This window comes from Lonchura striata, chromosome 2, assembly GCF_050655825.1.
Source record: "Lonchura striata isolate lonStrDom1 chromosome 2, ASM5065582v1, whole genome shotgun sequence".
NCBI classification, from domain to species: Eukaryota; Metazoa; Chordata; class Aves; order Passeriformes; family Estrildidae; genus Lonchura; species Lonchura striata.
Window position 1 is genome coordinate 70,505,510 of NC_140704.1, and position 12,954 is coordinate 70,518,463.

The 12,954-nt window shown below is 37.9% G+C and overlaps 1 protein-coding gene across 28 annotated transcripts in view; it reads left to right on the top strand.

The window, feature by feature from the left end:
* The window catches only part of LOC110483451 (uncharacterized), a 425,837-nt gene that overhangs the window by 338,497 nt on the left and 74,386 nt on the right, over positions 1 to 12,954 (top strand). For all 28 annotated transcript variants that reach the window (XR_014953368.1, XR_014953360.1, XR_014953366.1 and 25 more), the window contains one exon: positions 1 to 12,954. This exon is cut by the window's left edge and continues 17,184 nt beyond it; it is cut by the window's right edge and continues 42,927 nt beyond it. The gene's annotated coding sequence lies outside the window, so the exon portion shown is untranslated.

Below are 12,954 nucleotides of genomic sequence, written 5' to 3' on the forward strand. Positions count from 1 at the left end.
CCATTTTTTCTCAGTTATTGTTTTGTGAAGTAGATGCAACAGTACATCTGCTTTCCATGTTCCTTGGGAGACTTGATTGATGATTATAATGGGCTTTCTCAGCTAGAATGCAAGAAAGAAAAGAGTTTATTATAGTAAAACCAGTGCCAGGGCCAGTGTAACCTTCTCTACTTCCAGGGTGAAAAAAAATATACTGCTATATCTTAGCCCTTCTCTGACCAGTATGTTCATTGTGTGCTGATTTAAATTGTGCAGGCCTATCTTTATTGGAAAGGAGGAGAATTTTCAGCTCTTCATGAGAAAAACCCCTCTGTAGAATGAATTTTAGAAAGAACTAAACATCACTGGCTTTATTTCTTCCTGGGAAGTGGAGGGATTGACAGTGCTACTGGTAAGAAGTGGCAAAGCTCCACTACGATTAACAGTACAAGAGAAAATTTGTGCAACTTGGTCCAAAGCTCTCAAGGGTTGTATTGTCAGAATCAAACCAGGAACAGAGACTAGGCAAAATATATTAAAAGAAATTATTAAAAGCCCTCTAAAAAGAGATATTATTTTTTTAGATAATATTATTACACCATAACATTGCTGACATAATAGCAAATCAATGAAGGAAACATTAAATATTTTTTAAAAATTAATAATAACATATAATTTAGATTTAAAGTGTACTGACCTGGATATATCAAGACTAAGCAATCATTTCTTGGCTCTTGTGAGATCATTGCTTGACTCTGAAATTAGAATAATTTCATGAGTGTGTGGAAAAAAGAATGAGGTCACCTCTATCTTAATTAGAAAAGGATAGATCAAACATCCAAGGCATACTTGTTTGCTGTTGACTCAGATTGGTATGATATAGTCCTGGGGCAGTATTTTATGACAGCATATTTATCTGCCTTATGTATTATACTTCTTTTGCCTTTCTTTCTGACAGTAATATAGGGTTAATCATGCTTACAAAACTGTTAAATTCATTCTGTTTCTATCTGAAAAATTGAATGAGGTGAGCAAAACATTCAGAAAAATAAATTTAATGCAGGTTTTATAAAAGCCAGAGGTCTCAATAAAATTTTAAATCCTTGTAGTCAGCATTCTTCTAATTGCTTTTTATTTCTCCTTTGCTGGAGGAGCTTTCAGGCTGTGTACAATGAACATGTGGGTCATTATTTCACATTAATGTGTTCAATAAAATAAAATAAAATTATACAGTTGAGTAATATGGATCACAAACTAATTTATATGGACATTGATTGTTTTAGAGCACAGAGAAACTTCTTTGTATTACTGCATTTCAGAAAATGTGAAATATACTCAGATGTTATGGTCAGGTTTTTAATTTTAAAAAACACAGATATGAAAGACATTGATTAACAATTGGTTCTTCTGTGTTCCTCCTTCCTGGAGTAATGAAATAATTTCCTCAAATGAGATACGTGACTTCTGTGTTTCCCATTCTGTTTACCAAGTTCCTGAGTCAGTAGTCTGAAATCCACTGATGATCCTTCAGTAACAAGAGTAATGTATGAGGAATTTTTGAGATGAAAAAATATATATAAATACTCTTAAATTTACAAAAAAAGAAGAAAAAAAGAATATTATTTATATTAAGTACAAGGCTCAGTCTTTGCACTTTGATGACTGTATGAACCTATAAGAGATGCTGAAATTTCATGTCTCTATATCACCCTAAAATATAAATAAAGTGAGTCCAAAAGCTACAGTTATAATTTTGACATTGATGTATGGATATTAGTGTGGTCAAGGTGTCTTGACAATTACATATCAGTGCCAATCTAAGCACTCAATTGTGCTTAGATTGGCAGCTCGGTCATTCAAAGATATGCACACATCCATTATTTTATCTTCATTTAAAGACAGAAATTAGAAACCTTAATCCTAGGCCTCAAAACATGGAAGCCAATCAGAATGTTAGAGCTACTGAATTTCCGAGTAGGGCGTATTGTTTTTACAAAAGGTCAATATTCAAATTTCGTAGTCATAGCAGAGCTATGTTGAGAGCAAAACAATAATTTACTCAAAATAAGAGAGCGATTCATCTCTTTAAAAAGATCTCCTTAATATGGTCATTGTCTCTGCTAAGCTAAAGCCCAGTTAAACATTCAGTTAAAAAGTTTTCCTGATGCAGGGAAAATACACAGGGTGATAGCCAAGACCCTTATCATCCACAAGCAGCAGTGCTTCCAGGTGAATTGCTGCAAGAGGAAATCTTTCAGGTGCTAGGGTAAGCTTTTCTTGAGTTCTCACCAAGCTGGGTATCTGCACTTTGCAGATGGACACACAGAAAGGAGAGAAAGGAGGCAGGAACTAAATGCTGCAAATGGCCATGGACTGGATAGCAGAGAGATGAGGAAGATAAGGGAGGAAAAAAATCTAAACCCAGTCTGCAGAAGTGTGGATTTTGCTTTGGGTCTGTCACTAATTAGTTCCTGTATGTGGTACAGAAATTGACTGGCAGGATGATATCCATAAAAACAAGGTAACCAGTTTGGTGATTTTTTAGTTTTTTAAAATGTGTTTCTTTGTTTTTCATTACATTTTCCTTCTTTTGTATTGTTTTGGAGAAGGACTGCTGCCATGAGTGTGGGTAGGAAGATCTTATGTGATTTGAGTGGATTCATTTTGTGTTTCTCTCATTTAAATGGCATAAAATGGCAAGAATTATAGGGTATAGGTATGAAGAAAGAATGAAAGCTTTTATATATATTTCCAAAAGCATAAATTGCCCTAAAATTGAGTTTAATATTTGATTCAGACCAGCAGTCACTTGGAATAGTAAGCTGGATTGCAGCAATGTACTTAACAATCTTCGAGGCTGGAGTGATGTATTTGGGGAAGTGTTGAAACATAAATCAGGAAGAGAATGATTTTGAGAAAAAGGAGGTCTGGACTGAGCAAACCTAAACTTGCACAAACCTGTCAAAAATGTGTCTTATTGTCCAATGTATTATCCTCCTATGATTAATATGAATTGGAAATACATTATTGTGTGTGATATTCATGCATGCTGCAAATCCATTAAGAACAAACCTTATATGATTTATTTGTATTAATGTCATAGTAAATGCCAAAAATTGAGTTGATGCTAAAGCAAAGGTGCAATTCATTAAAAAAAGGGACAATTTGAGTTAAGACAGCCTCATATCAATTTTACTCACTTCCAGGATATTAACAAATGTAGCCCCTATTTTGTGAATAACCCTACACACAGTAGTAGGTGATTTTTTAACTATGCAGCCAAAATAGATAGAAACATCTTGGTATGGCAATGTTCTCAGGAAATTTAGCTTTCTGCAAATATGCAATCAGAAATTAAACCATATTTTCCCCATCTTTTTTTGTTTAATCCGGTATTTTTGCAGATGACCACACAAATGTGAAGCAGTGGATTTTTAAAACTGTCTTGAAACCCTTCTAAAATGTATCTTAATGACTGAGCATGCAGGACCACTTGTTCATGCAACATGCGCTGCATTCTCAAGGGATCAAGCCTTCACTTTCATACTGAACCTTCTTTTTAGATTACCAACCAAACAAGGCAAAAGAGAAAGGTTGATCTGAAAACCCTGTGCAAATATTAATGAATTTGTTCTCACAAATCTCCTGAGAAGTATTACTGTCATTTCAGGCATTATATTAAATACATATATGGGCCACACTGTATTTTTAAATCTCCTTTTTTGTGGGATCTGACAAAATCTGTAAAGAGACTGCTTTTTATGTAATGATCTTTGCTCATTTCAAAAGTCACTTTTTTATTCCCATTACAGGGGAAAATGACCTTTTTTGCTGTGAATTGTGGAAGAAGAATCAAAACTGTTGAAGGACTATATGAAAGTCTCAGCTAAAAGGAATGCTAGAAAAGCAGGATATTAAATCAGTTGATAGCTCCACAAGGCTCTAATACAACAGAGTAAAAAGGTTTATGTTTAAGCCAAAATGTAAAATCATTACTAAGCACTTTTGCTAAGCAGTTTAATTTACGAGGGAGCGTAACTTTACAAAGCCATAGTCTGTAAGACTCAAAATGTGACAGCAGTTTTAGAATGAACAAAAGAAGTACTAAACCAGTAAATCACCAGCCCAAAATATTCTGAATCCCACAGCAACATGGCTTTAGTGTGGCATCTCTGTGATTTATACTGTATGATTATAATCCTTTGGAATAAATTGACACTGACTGCTGTAACATCTTAAAGCTATTGAGGCAGCACATACAAGTTGAGAAGTTAAATCACAGCCTGTGCCCAAGACTTCATCCAATATATATTTTTGAAGTGGGGTATCTTTTTGGAGATAGGTAATTCAATTGAGAAAATGTTCTTTTAGGACAAGATTTAGGGGCTCATTGAAAAGATTGAAGATTTTCTTTGGTGTTAATTATAATTATCTACAGAATCTCTCTGTGTCATCTCAGTCTTTATAAACACCTTTGAAGCAGATCTGGATATCTTTATTGCTGAAGTAAGAGTCCCTCACTGAAGCTTTATGGACAGGAGCTGAGCCTAAATAATAGCCCATGAGGTGTATTAGGGAGGAATGAACGTGCATAGAAGTAGGGCTGAATGACATTTTATATGCCCTCAGAGGTCTTGTCCTGCCTCTGGCTGCCTGCTGGTCAGGGTAGGGACTCCTGAGCTTTATCCAACAGATTTGCACAAGTGTCTCAGCTATCCCATGACGCACAAGTGGCATTAGATGCCCGTATCTCAGCTGCTGAATACCAGCCTTGGATGAACTGCTTATTAACATGATTGAGGCCAGTCTGCAAAGAAGACCTTCAAGACATAGAATTTTGGACAAAAATATCAGTGGAGGCAGAGATTCAGGTGTCTGGCAGTAGATGTGCTTGTTGAAATGCTGTTGGGCCACTGTGATTTTGCTGTTCATTATTTATATGTATTCAGTTACTTGTAGTGAGCTCTTAGGTACCAATAGTCACTCTCTAGGGGATATGAGTTATTGCTCCATCCATGGGGCATCTAACAGCACTATTTATATAACACAATCTGTTTGCCAGACTACTTCAAGCCCAGAAGTAATTTAAGCTGTTTTCTTATGGTCTGGAACACAATCTAGTGCACACACCAAAGGAAAGGAGGGCAGAGCTTGCATTGCACTCCAGGAGCTGAGGTGCTGGGCAGTGCAAGACTATGACACTCCTCAGAAAAGAGGTCTTTTTGGTACAGTGAATTCCTCATTTACTGAAGTCATGACCTTCCAATGGCTCAAAGACACTTAGGATTTGGAATATGTCAAAGGGGAGAGCTAAAAAATTGTTGTAGTTTAATGAAAGTAAAGAAAGAAAATGGAAGAAAAAACCCCAACACTGTAAAATAACACACCAAACCAAAATAATCCTGTGTCAAAGGAGAAACAAACAGCTCAGGAATGAGTTTATATTAGCTGTAGTCATGCAGTAATCCTTCACAGTGTCCTGAGGCCACTTGAATGCTCCTTGCCCTAAAACTGATGACTAAGGCTTTCAAAATCACTCAAGCAGCAATATATTTGTAACTTCAAATCTAGGGAAAGTTTCTGCTGTCCGTCTTTGTAGAGAAACAATCAGAAGTTTGCCACTTCTGACAGAAGGCTGTTTCCCTACTACCTCTGAGGAATAATTAAGGCCTTTGGTCACAAAACGTCACACGCTCCCGGTGTGCAAGGCAATACCACGTTTGTAGCAGCTGTACCACTGTGCCTTCCTCACAGGATTGGGCCTTCATTGCTTTTAAGTGCTGGAAAATTCCTGAGTGGCTCTTTCTGCCAGGCAGACTTGCCACTACTCTAGTGCAAAAAGAGCTTGTCCTGGATGTAATTAACTGGCTGTTATGGCCTCAGACAGAAGGGAACTCCTTCCCTGATTATAAACAGAGTGAAAACAACTCCTTTGCAGTAGGGAGAATGCAAAACAGAGTCATGCTCTGCCAAACCACCGCTGCTGTAAAGTCCAGATTGTTGCATAAATGGCAGTAAATTCTGGGCTGCTCCAACTGTCTTTGAGGCTATGCTAGTTCATGATCTAGCTACAGACAATCCCTCCCTTTCCCAGCCCTTTGGTCACTGAGCAGAGCCAGGCTGAGGACTGCTCTCTCTTCGTTCGGGAACTTGAAATTGCTGTTTGCTTGGAAATAACAAGCAGATTTAAACTTGAATATCCTGCTTAAAATACAGCTTTCTGTATGCAGGAAAGCCACTGGGAAATGGGGTCTGGTTTTCAGTTTGGAAAGGAAGAAGTGGGCTACCCTGTTCCGATCACATCTCTTAAACACAAAGTGTGGGAATGTGCTCCTACTCCTCTCTTTTCCTCTCCCTTTTTAATCCCTCTCCCTCTTTTGTATTGGATTTTAAAATTTATTTTTATTATTTTATTCTATTTCTGACAAAATGTTAACTGATCTGATTCACCCACACTGCTGGACTCTGCTTCAGGTCACAAGTGGGCTGAAGGATTTTTGGGAGCACTTCTCATACAACTGGGGCTGTTCCAAAATCATCCTGTGGCAAGTAAAAATGGAGCTGTCATCAGTCCAGGATCAGCTCAGCATAAGGGCAGAGGAGCTCTTTCCTCTAGCTCTATTTCCTATTAGGTCTGTTTCTATTGCTAAAGAAGGTTTTCAAGGGTAGTGAAACCCTCATGCAGCATCCCTTGGCTCTGGATCTCAAATCTATAAGGGAAACTTCTTATATTTGTGTGTTTGGCTTGAATTTATTCCTTCAAGGAAAGACAGTTATGAGCTTCTTGGTGGTGATTTCACCTACGCAAATTCTCTGGTGTTCACAGACCTTTTATAGCAAAATTTTGTGATATAAGCATCCAGCTGATGTGGGACTATGATGAGAGAGCCAGCCTTTAACTAAAGTCATCAGTCTTCAGTGCTTCAGTCTTTCTTGCTTGCATTTTATTCAAAGACAACATTGGAGTAGAATGTGGTAGACACCGGTCAGACATCAATTGTGTTGCCTTTATTTCCTAATTAGTAGTCCAGCTGTACAAATAATTGACTTTTTCTTTTTTTCTTTTTATGTTTTGCTAGTTTGATTAAGGCTGTGGGGGACTGATCCAGGTTAAAAATTTGGTTTCATTTTAAATTGCTGTTGAATAAAAAATAAAATGTTTTCAAAACCTTTTGAGATTGGAATCTTAATATTCTGTTCTGAAAATCTCAAAATGAAATGTTTTGGCTTTTAGAGAATGTTTTTGACTGTGAAGATCTGATGAGCTTGATGTTTATGAAAAATTTGTGTATTATTAATTTATTTTTTTTGGCAGACAAAAAAAACATCTGAAATGCTTTCTTTAGCTCTCATTGCTTTTTTACATTGTAAAATACATTCAAATAAATCCATTGCCCAATGCCTTCTCTGAGAAATTATATCAAATCTATAGCTGCAATGGAATGTTTTTTAAACTTTTTCTCTCCTCCACCCTCCTTTTTTTTTTTTTTTTTCCAAACTATTTGAAAATGCAGCTGCTAATATTTTCCAGGTTGGTACTAAAGCTGAAACAGCTGGTTAGAAACACTCTGCTTGTTTTCCTGTTCATCCCTGCACTCTGTTACACAAGGCAGTTTGAGCAGCCAGTAGCTGAAAGCCTGACCACTTGCTGAGATCCATCTTTCATTTATTTTATCTCCTTGCCCGCGTTTACGTCTGGTGACGTGGTAGGCTGAAGAAAGAAAGTTGAGAAGGTCAGTCTATTGTGTTGCCTCTGGAGCCTGTGTGTTTGCCCTTCCTGAGTCTGTTTGTTCTCTGAATCATTTGACACGCTGCACGTTCTGCTCTGACCTCCAGCCTATTGCTAACTTCAGTGCCTTGCCCCAAGGCCACGGTTCTGCAATGCAAGGAACAGACTCTGGGGTGTCTCATCCCAGATTAAAATCCCCATGACTCAAAGCTTCCATCCAATTTAACCTTGCATTACTGAATCAAAATTGCTCAAAAACTTTTCCCAGCTGAACTACATTCTGGCAAACTTCATGGCCGTCTTTCTTTGTGCCCCTACCAGCATCTGATTAAATCTGAACTGGCCACATCAGTGGAAAATGTGACAGGGCACTCAGGCCTGGTTGTGGTCAGTTCCACTCAGAGCTGACCTGGCAAAGACAGGCACGAACCACTGCCCCCCCTGGACTTCATGTAAAGCCCCAGCTGAACTGTTACCTCCATTCCCTTTTCAAATAGTCACAAACAGTACAGCCTCCTTACAAAAATTCCAGTCACCACTGGAAGTGTTCAAAAGACATGTGGATGTGACACTTGGGGACATCACAAATTTGCATATGATACCATGCTGAGCAGTGAGGTTGATATACCTGATGGATGTGATGCCATTCTCAGGGACCTTGACAAACTCAAAGTGCATGCAGTACATCTTCTCTTAGGAAAGACTAAGGGAATTGGGATTCTTCAGCCCACAAAAGGCTTCAGGGTGGCCTAATGGAAGCTGTCTAGAATCTGAAGAGAGCCTACAACAAAGATGAAAAGAAATTTTACAAGGGCATGTAGTGATAGGACAAGGAAAATGGCCTCAAACAGAAAGAATCTAGATTTAGATAAGATATTAGGAACAAATTCTTTACTGTGAGGGTGGTGAGGCACTGTAACAGGTAATTGGTGGATGCCCCATCACTGAAAGTGTTCAAGGTCTGGTTGGATGGGCTCTGAGCAATCTGATCTAATAAAAGGTGTCCCTGTCCACACAGCTGGGGGGTTGGAACTGAATGCTCTGTAAGGCCCTTTCCAATCTATTCTATGATTCTATGATGCTGTGACATGGTTTAGTGGTGAAAATGGTAATTCTGAGTCAACAGCTGGACTCAGTTTTAAAGGTCTTTCACAACCACAATGATTCTATCGCTCTGTGATTTAATGACTGTACAATATGGCTGTAAGGGCTGAGTGCTGCAACCAAGCTCATGTATACTGACATAGCTTTTTAAGGTGTTATTTTTGTTGGTTTCTTTCAGATATTTTTTTCTATGTCAGAGATCTGGAGTAGAGAAATTAATGTTGCTGGCAGATAGGTGAAAGAAGTCAGCTCTCTACATTCTATATAGTGATTTACTAATTCTTAGAAATTAAATTTCATTGTTTCAAAATAACCTAAAGTGCTAGGCTAACACTATTATAGAGAGATATTGCTTGGAGCTTTTATTGTAGAATGATATTTTAATTAATTTTTTATTTCTATTAGGGAACTCTGTGAAGCAAGCATTTACACATAAGAGGTGGGACAAAGGAAAACTCTCCTTGTCCATTATCTGTCCCTATTTGACTGTAGGAAAGGTGTTTATTACAGTTACACAGCTTAGTCTTTTAGACTAGGTAGATTTTGTTCACTCTTGTGTTTTCCATTATTAGAAATGAGTGTTTCAACAACATCTACTGACCTGTAATTACTGTGGGGGAGTTGGGTCTGCTAGAGATATTGCACAGAAAAACCCCAGAGATACATGTCTTCTGAAAACCATAAAAAGTGGCAAGGATTGAGTCATAAGCCCAGGAGCCTATTTCATGTGACCAGTCTTATATCACGACTATAGCATGGAATTACCTGTGCCTTATTATGATTAAAAAAGTGAAATAAACATATCTGAAAGGGAAAAGAAGTATAGAGATGTTGAAACAAAAAATATTTGTAAATAGACAAATGATATTGTCTCAGAAATCTTTCCTGTCTTAGCATAGTAGGGCATTTTTTCATCTACTCAGCTATGGAAATGCAAGCCAATATTTAAAAGAAATACTTACAAGAACATTGGCAAGGAGAATTAAAAATTCATATAATCTTATGATTTAAACCAGGCTTTAATTTGGCACATCTATATCATGATTTGCTATATTTTCCATTTATACTTACAACTGGAAATGGACCTAAATGCCACACATTTCTAGTAACTACATGGGATTTCAGACTTGCTAGAATCTAGTTATTCATGAGCCTTTCCCTTGCAGGTTTGCTTGTTCCTGTGCCATGCTCCATCCTCTGCTCCTGAGGTGCCTCTCCTCTGATGCAGAGAGAGCTGTGGGAATGGATCTGAACTCATGCCATTTTTATTAGAGGGTAGAGAGAGCCCCTTCCCAGGCAGCTGGAAGAAGGAGCGCTGTGGCAGTGCCATCTATTTCAGCACTGCCTGCTAGAATTCTCCCCTCACTTGATGTGCCATTGCCATCTAATCAAGACAAGGAAGTGGTTAATGTTAAAGAGGCTGTCATGGAAAACACTCTCTCCAGCCTGAAGAGCTGTCAGAATGGCTGTAGCCATGACTATTCTTCAGCTGCTGGTCTTGGTGCTTTTTTCCATACCTCCTTTTTGAAATACTTTGCTGTCTGGCTGATCTATGAACCACTGTCTCTAACTACAGATCCATATGCTCAGAGAAACTGTTGTGCAACATTTTAGATAGACACTGAAAGCATAAGATAATCTCCTCTTATTTTTTTTTAAGCCTTGTAACAGCTTCCTGAGGTATACACAGGAACTGATTACCTCATGCAAAGGAAAATGTGAACTCCCTCCCCCATCTCCCATAAATAATCTTCCACACAACTGTAGACACTGACATATTTATCTCTTGGCCCCAAAGGCTGAGGTCTTTGGCAGCAGCTAGGAGTGAAAAAATTGAAAGATGCAGAGTTCCTTTCTACCTCTTCCCCAGTTTACAAGGACTCATTTGGCTGCAGGCCATTGAGTGATGCCGAGCACGCCCTGGAGGCAATTAGCTCTTTCATATGAGTGAACTACAATTATATGGGCACACAGTAAATTCATTATTTTACTGTCTTCTCCAGGCTATGGGGGCCCAGTTTGTGCTTAGTGTAAGTGATAGGATTAGCATTAAAGTTTAGTGTATAATTATTGTTAGTTTAATATAGAAATGTACAACAGAAAAGTCAGCTTGTTTGAACAGTAGAAATATCTCAAACACGAGAGTCCCTTGTTCTCTGCAGCAGGGAAAAGATTACCTGGCAAAGTAGGGATGGTTGTCTAGACATCCTTATCATTTACCTGGATGTGAGGCTGAAAGTCAGCCTTTCCAAGAGATCAATTCATTTGATGTGTAGAGGTGGCACCACCTGCAAAATCATCAACACTGATCAGAGCTTTTTTGCAGATCTGCATGCTAAAGAAATCAGAGTATAACCACCAATGGAGAGCAGTATATGTGAACTCTTAATATATTAATCACTTAATATGTCTCCAGTTTCACTTACTGCCAAACAACTTAAGGAAGGTCTGCATGATGATGCAGCCTAACCTGACATGATGATGGCAGAGTGGCTGACATTGGCTAGTTACTGCTTTACGATCACTAGGAAAAATCAGGTGAAAAATGTAAACTTAATAATTGAAGCTTCTTTTCTAAGAATTAAAACAAATAATCTGTCACTGATTTGACTTACTCTATTGAAGCTTTGAACTATTTTGAAGTGTAAGGTACTAGGACATTTTAGAGCCTCATCACACCCTTCTCACTACATTAAGGCTTTTCCCAAGATACCAAATGGGAGAACATCTGAGGCAAAATTCACTAGTTTGCTATAGTGTATCTGATTTTCTAGAAAAGACCCAAAAATAAACCAAACAAACCCAACTCTTTTTTTACTGTCTCATGACCTGCCTGTAACTCTTGTTTTCAGCTTTTTACTGCTGGAACCATAAATGTAGGCTTCCTGCATCCTTTCATGATCTGGGCAGCAGGTGGACGGGAAGTCATCAGTGAGGAACAGGAAACAGAAGGATTAGGAAACAGCCAAGGTCTATTCAGGGGTGATGTGAGGTGCAGCTAGAAGTGCTCCCCAAAGTGAGAGAAACTTGCCTCTCAGTGGGACCATGTGGACAATGCCATGGTAGTTAATGTGCTCTGCAACTGCTCTGCAATCAGGGTGAGTGTCCAGGAAATTAGGCACTAAAACTCGTGAAATTTTGTATAATCATCACTGACTATCTGTCAGTGAGCCACATACGTGTGTGACAGATACATGGCATGTAAGGTAGATTAGATTGGAATGAATGGTACTTTATGGTGGTGGAGAAATCTGAGGATGCAGGATAAGGATTTTGAGAGCTGTTGTTACAGAATGCAGGATATTGCAGGGTCTTCCTTATGAAATATAGCAAACCAATGCTAATAATATTTTTATTTTGTGCTTAACATCTATCCATTTGCAGTAGAAACCCTCTACAGAAAAAGGTCTTGGTCCTTTTCTGCTTCTGTTTTTGTAAACAGTGTCACTTCTCTGCTGTTCTTAAGGTATTGTATCATACAGTGTGAGTACAGCTCAAACTTGATTTCCTGTTACATACTATTAAATATCAGAGTTAAAAGCATTGCAGCATCATCTAGAGGCCAGACATAAACTACAGTGAATTGTTAAGTCCTTCAGTTGAGTAAAGCACATGGATGTTAAAAAGGTAAGATTCCAAGCAAGATTTTCCAAAGAACATAAATACCAGAAAGTAGCTTTCCCAATGAATTCCTTAAAAGCAGTGTTACAAGGCATAAATATATATACTATATATTAGTAATTTTGTGCAGACATATTTGCATTTTTCCTCCTGCATTTGTAAATAAATAATCAAATGTGATAGAATAATTTATAATCTAAGTTTCATCTATTTACAAATTTGATGGAGAGCTGACAAGTTAAATGAAGAGACAAGTATATATGCCCTGTTGTGCAGCTGCAATATATGACAGATTCAATTTGGGTAACAGCTACATGACCCAAGATCTCATTTTTTTCACATATGAAGAATAAAATTGGTTGTTTCTATTTGACAGTTGTAAACTTTGTCTTTTTCCGAATGTATTTAATAGTCAGAGTACAAATGGCCTGTTTGATGATTTTATGAGAAATATCTTGCCAGCAAAATGCAGATATTTGAGAAATGTATGAGAAATGTGTGCATGTGTGTGGGCATGACAA